The 5,802-nt window shown below is 38.5% G+C and overlaps 1 long non-coding RNA gene across 1 annotated transcript; it reads left to right on the forward strand.

The window, feature by feature from the left end:
• Positions 1-1,691: 1,691 nt before the first annotated feature.
• LOC121889256 lies at positions 1,692-3,124 on the forward strand. Its single transcript, XR_006093485.1, has 3 exons — positions 1,692-1,728; positions 1,807-1,841; positions 2,657-3,124. It is a non-coding gene; the product is annotated as an uncharacterized LOC121889256 (long non-coding RNA).
• Positions 3,125-5,802: the final 2,678 nt, after the last annotated feature.

The raw sequence follows: 5,802 nt of genomic DNA on the forward strand, positions 1-5,802 counted from the left end.
GCAAGCTGAAGCTCATCACAACAGCTTGCAAATGGAAATGGGGGAAGTGCTCCGGGTAGGAAGGTCAGCAGAGGTGTGACGAAAAGAGAGGAGGCGAGAAGATGAGGGAACGAGGAGGCGAGGGAATGAGGAGATGAGGGAAGAAGGCGTGAAATCCCATGATGGGTTCTGCTCAGCATCCTGAGGATTACAGCAACATCCACATCCACCATTGAAGTGGAAGGGAGTGTTCCTGATGTACACACCAGCGCTTTTCAAATGAAAGATCCTGCACTGGAAAGAAAACAAATGTATACTTTCATAAGATGAGTGCGGTATGCTCATAAACAAAAGTTTTATTTGGTGGGTTTTATTTCTTTGCACAAAGGATAAAAGGCAGAAACCAGAGGAGGGGATGGCAAAGGTAAAGGCAGAGTATTGTCAAGGCATGGCAAGCTATGGATTTTTTCACATGTCAAAGCAGCGTGTGTGGGGCTTTATAGTGATATTCAGTATTTAAAGTGTTTGGAGCGTGGTGTTTTATTTTAGTTTATTCAAAACCAAAAACACAATAGCAAAAGTGTATTTATCTGGTCTAACGTAAGCTTCAAACGATAGCATGTCTGGCTAACTAGCTTACCACACAAAGTAGTAACACATATTAAGGCATTAAATATCTTCTGAGGACTTTTTTATCTTTAAATTTTTTAAATTACCGTGAATTATTTATAGGGAATCGTCTAAAGTAGCTCATAATAAAGGAAAAAGTTTTTACAGTGATTATTACGATTATAATGGCATGCATTATTACATTAATCCTTACATAATATCAATGTTAGCTGTATAATTTGTTTAGTTATCATTTACAAATAACTAGTTTTCATCAAGATATCATAATCATAATTTTATGATGCAATTTATACAGTGGGCTATATTTGGGCTAAATGAAGACCAAAGCACATGTCCATCTCGGACTAAATTAAGACCAAACTAAACTGCCCAAACGTAGCTAACCTCTATTTTTGGGATAAATAATGGCCATAACTGGCTGACCTGATTTAGCCCAAAAAAAGTCTGTGGACGTTGGGTCTTTGGTGGGTTACTTCCAAGGCCAAGCAGCATTTCATACTACAGTAAATTATTTTGTGTGTTTACAGGCTATGTTAAAGGGCTGGTATTGGACACAAGTAAAGAGTTTTGGGATTGTAACCCACATGGATTATAGGGCTACAAAACCCATATGTGATTTAGAGATGTAGTTACATGTAGTTCCCACAAGGGGGCGCATATACATTGTGCGCCTGTTATGTTGAGGGAGCCACGTGCCCTCTTCGTTTTACCGCAGCAGCACTCCCAAATACAGCAGACGTGTGTGAGCATCATGAATGTATAATAAAAACTGGATAGGGCGTCGCCGCTCAGCCTTGCAGCCATTTTTTCCCAGTGGCCACTCGCGGTATTGCAGCGAAAAATCCCCCTGCGACCCAAAAAGGATTTTCCCTATAGACAACCATTGTAAAAGATATAATGTAAAGTCTATGGGCCGAGCGGGAGCTCGCGGGCGGGGCCAGCGGGGGAAACACTACTGCGCATATTCAGTGGGCCGCACAACGCGGAAGCAAACCCGGAAACTAGTAACTTTATTTGGCGTATGCGCCAGGCGAACAATTCCTATAGGACTGAATGGGCGGCATGTTTAGTCCGGTATCCAGCTCTCATGTAAACAACAGAAAAAGCGAGCATTTCCTGGTATGAAACACCGCAAAATAGTCATAAAAGTCAGATTAATGCTCATATAATAATGCTAATAAGTTGCTCTTTTAATAGAGGTCCATCTGTAAGCGAGAAGGAAACAACTTCCGGTGAGTTGCCATGTTGTCTGCTAGTCTGTTGTTGTTAACCACTGTTAAGGGAGGCTGCATTAAACTTACTGTTGAGTCAAGATACTTTTCACAAAAAAACAACATGTGATTGTGGAAATGTGGTGTAATGTTTATTACATGCTTTGGTGCAACTGTATCATTGTATTTACCGTCTGAAAAGATCGCTAGCTGCTAATCGCTAGCTGCTAACGGCTAAGCTAATCGCTAGCTCTGGCTAATGGAGCCACCGTCACTGTCAAAACTTTAAAGCACCATTGCACTGTTTTCTAATATTGAAATCGTTGTGTTTTAATGGGAATTGTGCACTTTAATGTTTTGAAATGCCATTAAATGGTAATTTAACCGATTTTGGTTGCTAGATATACATGTTAAGTGAATCACAAAGGATAATTCAGTTAATTTTCATGATTAAGTTACTAAATTAGTATATTAAAGTGGTGCATAAAAATGTAACAATACAGCAAATAATTTAGGTAAATGTTAAAATATTATTTTGAAATTCATAATAAGCAGTCTGTTACTTAAAGAATACAAATGTTGATGTGACAGAGGGAAAATTCATTGTAAATAATTTATTGTTAAAGTTAAAAAGACATCTGTTTTAAAGAAATTCATGGTAAATTGTTCATGTTAAAATTACCATTTGTTAAAATATGGTCATTGTAGTACAAGTATATACTTAATTGTTGGTTATATGATGTATGATATTCTGAGGGAGAAAAGAAGTTAATGAGATCTCATCTTAGACACATAAAGAGACCTGAATAACTTATTATCCTTCACTATCTGTGTAGGTTGGTTTTTTTGTGACCAGACAGAATCAGAGATGGTGAGCCCAGCCTGTGACCCTGTGACCGGTTGGAGAAACGGTGTTGGCCAGACTGTAGGAACTGCCCACAGAGGACATCTGATTTAAAGTGATACCCATTTTCATTGGGTTACAGATAAGACACACACTAATTATCCTACCCGGGTAGTAGTGATAGTAGTGACATTAGATATTTGGAACAGATACAACACAAAACAACTTTGAACTGAAGTCTTGAGCTCTTTAATCATAAGGAGTCCCTATGGATTAATGGGACATTCAGTGATCTAAAGAACATTTCATTGGAGGTTTTCCACCTCCATAACAGACTATTTCTGTTTATTTTCTTATTTGATTTATTTATTTTATTTTTTATTTTCCATTCTTTAAAACTGAAAGTCTTGTGTATTATTGTTTATGAGTTGAGGCAATAAATTGTCACTGTTCAACCGTACATTAATTCATTCCCTGAATTATTAAAGACAATTGCTCATTGGACCTAGTTAGATGTTAGTGTCTGACTACTACTATTGGTTAGCACTGAGGACGCTACAGGATGGATTAGGATGATGATGGTGGCCCTCCTGTGCTGTAAAATTACTCATTTATATCTCCGCTGTCTTTTTAACTTAGTTGAAATTTTAAAATTCACGGCTCAAGAGCAAGCGGTGTTGAGGCTGAACTTGTTATACTATGTCACACAAAGCAGAACAAATCAAATATGCAGGAAGCTTTAGCATGAGGCATCGCCGCACAGCACTATGCTGAGTGCGTACGTAACTTCTGTCGGAGTTTGCATTTCAGCTAGATGACAGCAAAGCAAGACACTGGAAGTGTGCTAAAGCTAAGCTAGCAACCTCCAGCTCCAGTTAGGAAACGATTTTACAGTTCTGAAACATCCTGTTCAGTTCTCACCTGTGCAACAGCAAGTTCTTCACTTTCATTCATAATCAGACTCCAGATCATAGGCCGCTATACATCAGACCGGCAATACATCATTCAGAGTAGGCTCTCATCACCACGTCCCTTTTTCAGGGGAAACAATCCTGTATCCCCTGTAGACCTCAACAGCATAAACAGAGGAAGTTGAAATATGTCTCCAAACTTTAATTAATAACGCTATGCTGAAGAGTTGCTGTGTAGTTGGTTGTACGAACAACAAATCCAAAAGCGCTCATCTCCGATTTGTTCCCCTTCCATGTCTTATAAATATCCTGATAGAAGGGCTTTATGGCTCCAAGCTACATGAATCAGAAAGAGAAATAGGGCATTGATGAAAATAAAAGGAACGTTCTAATGGCTTTGGACACAGATGAGATGGAATTATTGATTTTTTTTATTGCTCATGATTTTTTAATATGATTATTAAGAAGGCAGAGAAGAGCGCACTAATGAGAGGTCTTCTGGCCACTTTATGTTTCTATGTTTTTATTGTGTGCTACTTAACCCTGTAAGCTTAGTTTAGCTTATTTTAGGGGGGCAAAGACAAACCATTTTTAATCCATGAATTTAATATTAACAGCTGTAGCCTAATGTTAGGAGTACAGATGCTTGTCAGCCACAGTACATATTGCAAGGGCAGGGCAGTGGCAGCGAGACTGTGTGCGCTCATCCGCTTTGCAGAATTAAGGTAGCTAATAATTGCAAAAAAATTCATAGCCTCCTGTAACCTACATTATATGAGGAATAGGTTGTAGTGGGGCCCGAGTTCTTTCTAGGCTCAGGTTAGACTGACCAGGCTAATATATAAGCTATAACATAGCTTGGTCAGTTGTCAGAGCACAGTACTGTTGCTAGCTAGCATACAATTTGTAGAGCAGGACTGAAAAGTAAAATATTACACTGGTAATTTGCTTATCTGGAGACTCAATAAGGTGTACATCTAAAATAGATGTACGGGTAAGACACCTCTGATCACGGTGAGTGGAGGGACATGACTGCAGATGTATCTTGCGCATTCTATAGCAGGCAGAGTAGACATATATTTACTTGACATAGTGTCTTTGGGTCATTTATAAACTACTTCTGGTGTATTTCTATTGGTTTTGTTTTGTACTGCTATTTTAGAATATGGGGCGGGGACGTGTTGCAAGCCAAAGTTACCAGATGTGCTGGTCTGATATATGTACTGTCTTACGTCTCCAGCAGCAGCCATAACTCCAGGTAAAGATGCGGTGTAAGGGAATTTGCATTACTCATTAGGTCGTATTCAGATTGGCTGGGAGTGAAGGTGGGGGCCACACCTCCAACCAATCAAATAGGTGCTTATTAATAATGCTGATTTTATGTAAATAGCTTGGGAATCAGCCTGCTGGGGGACAGAGGGGAATCTAGGCTGTTTAAAATAGACCCTATTTATAAAAATGAGTCAAAAAAAGGCCATAATAGCAGATATTTAAAGAAAGAAACAGCACACCTGTTTTGCACAGCCAAACAGGATTATCTTATGAAAGAGTGAAATAAGAGTTTGATCTTTCTTTAGCATACTTATGTGTCTAACTCGTTAGTTACAGGACTAACTAGCTTTTCACTCTAACGGTGCTTCTTTTTTATTTACATGTCTTCTGCATGGATCATCAGTGGGTGAGGTTACTGACTTTTTGCCTGGGACATGCAGCTTTAGTCTCAGTCTGTTAGCATGACATCATGTATGTAGTCATTAAGTGCATATTGAACGAACGGTCAAAGATTTCCACAATTGCAAGCTACATTCATTCCTCTATGATTGTGTTCTTTTTGTTGTAGAAAAGCCTTTAAAACAGCATGTAGACTTGCACTGAACCCCAGAACAAGACTAGAAAATACAGTTTACAATACAAAATCTTATCTTGAGATTCACTTATTAGCCTTTCTTGGCGCTTTCACCTGCATCTTAAAATCTGCATCAGCTTCTGAGTTGTCAGTCTGTTGATAAAGACCATGAAATGAAATTGAAAGCTCAGAAAAACACTATAAAGCAAACCTTGAGTTAAGATTATCATCAAACTACTATTTTTAAGGCTGAGAATGACCTTTCACTAAATATAGTTTCAGGTCCTTGGAATCTGATTGAAATGTTAGGTTAAGATCATTCCCTCTATAACCAGTTTAGTAATGATCAAACTGTGAATCAGATCTGATTATTAATAAAGA

The sequence above is a fragment of the Thunnus maccoyii genome, chromosome 3 (genome assembly GCF_910596095.1).
Source record: "Thunnus maccoyii chromosome 3, fThuMac1.1, whole genome shotgun sequence".
NCBI classification, from domain to species: domain Eukaryota; kingdom Metazoa; phylum Chordata; class Actinopteri; order Scombriformes; family Scombridae; genus Thunnus; species Thunnus maccoyii.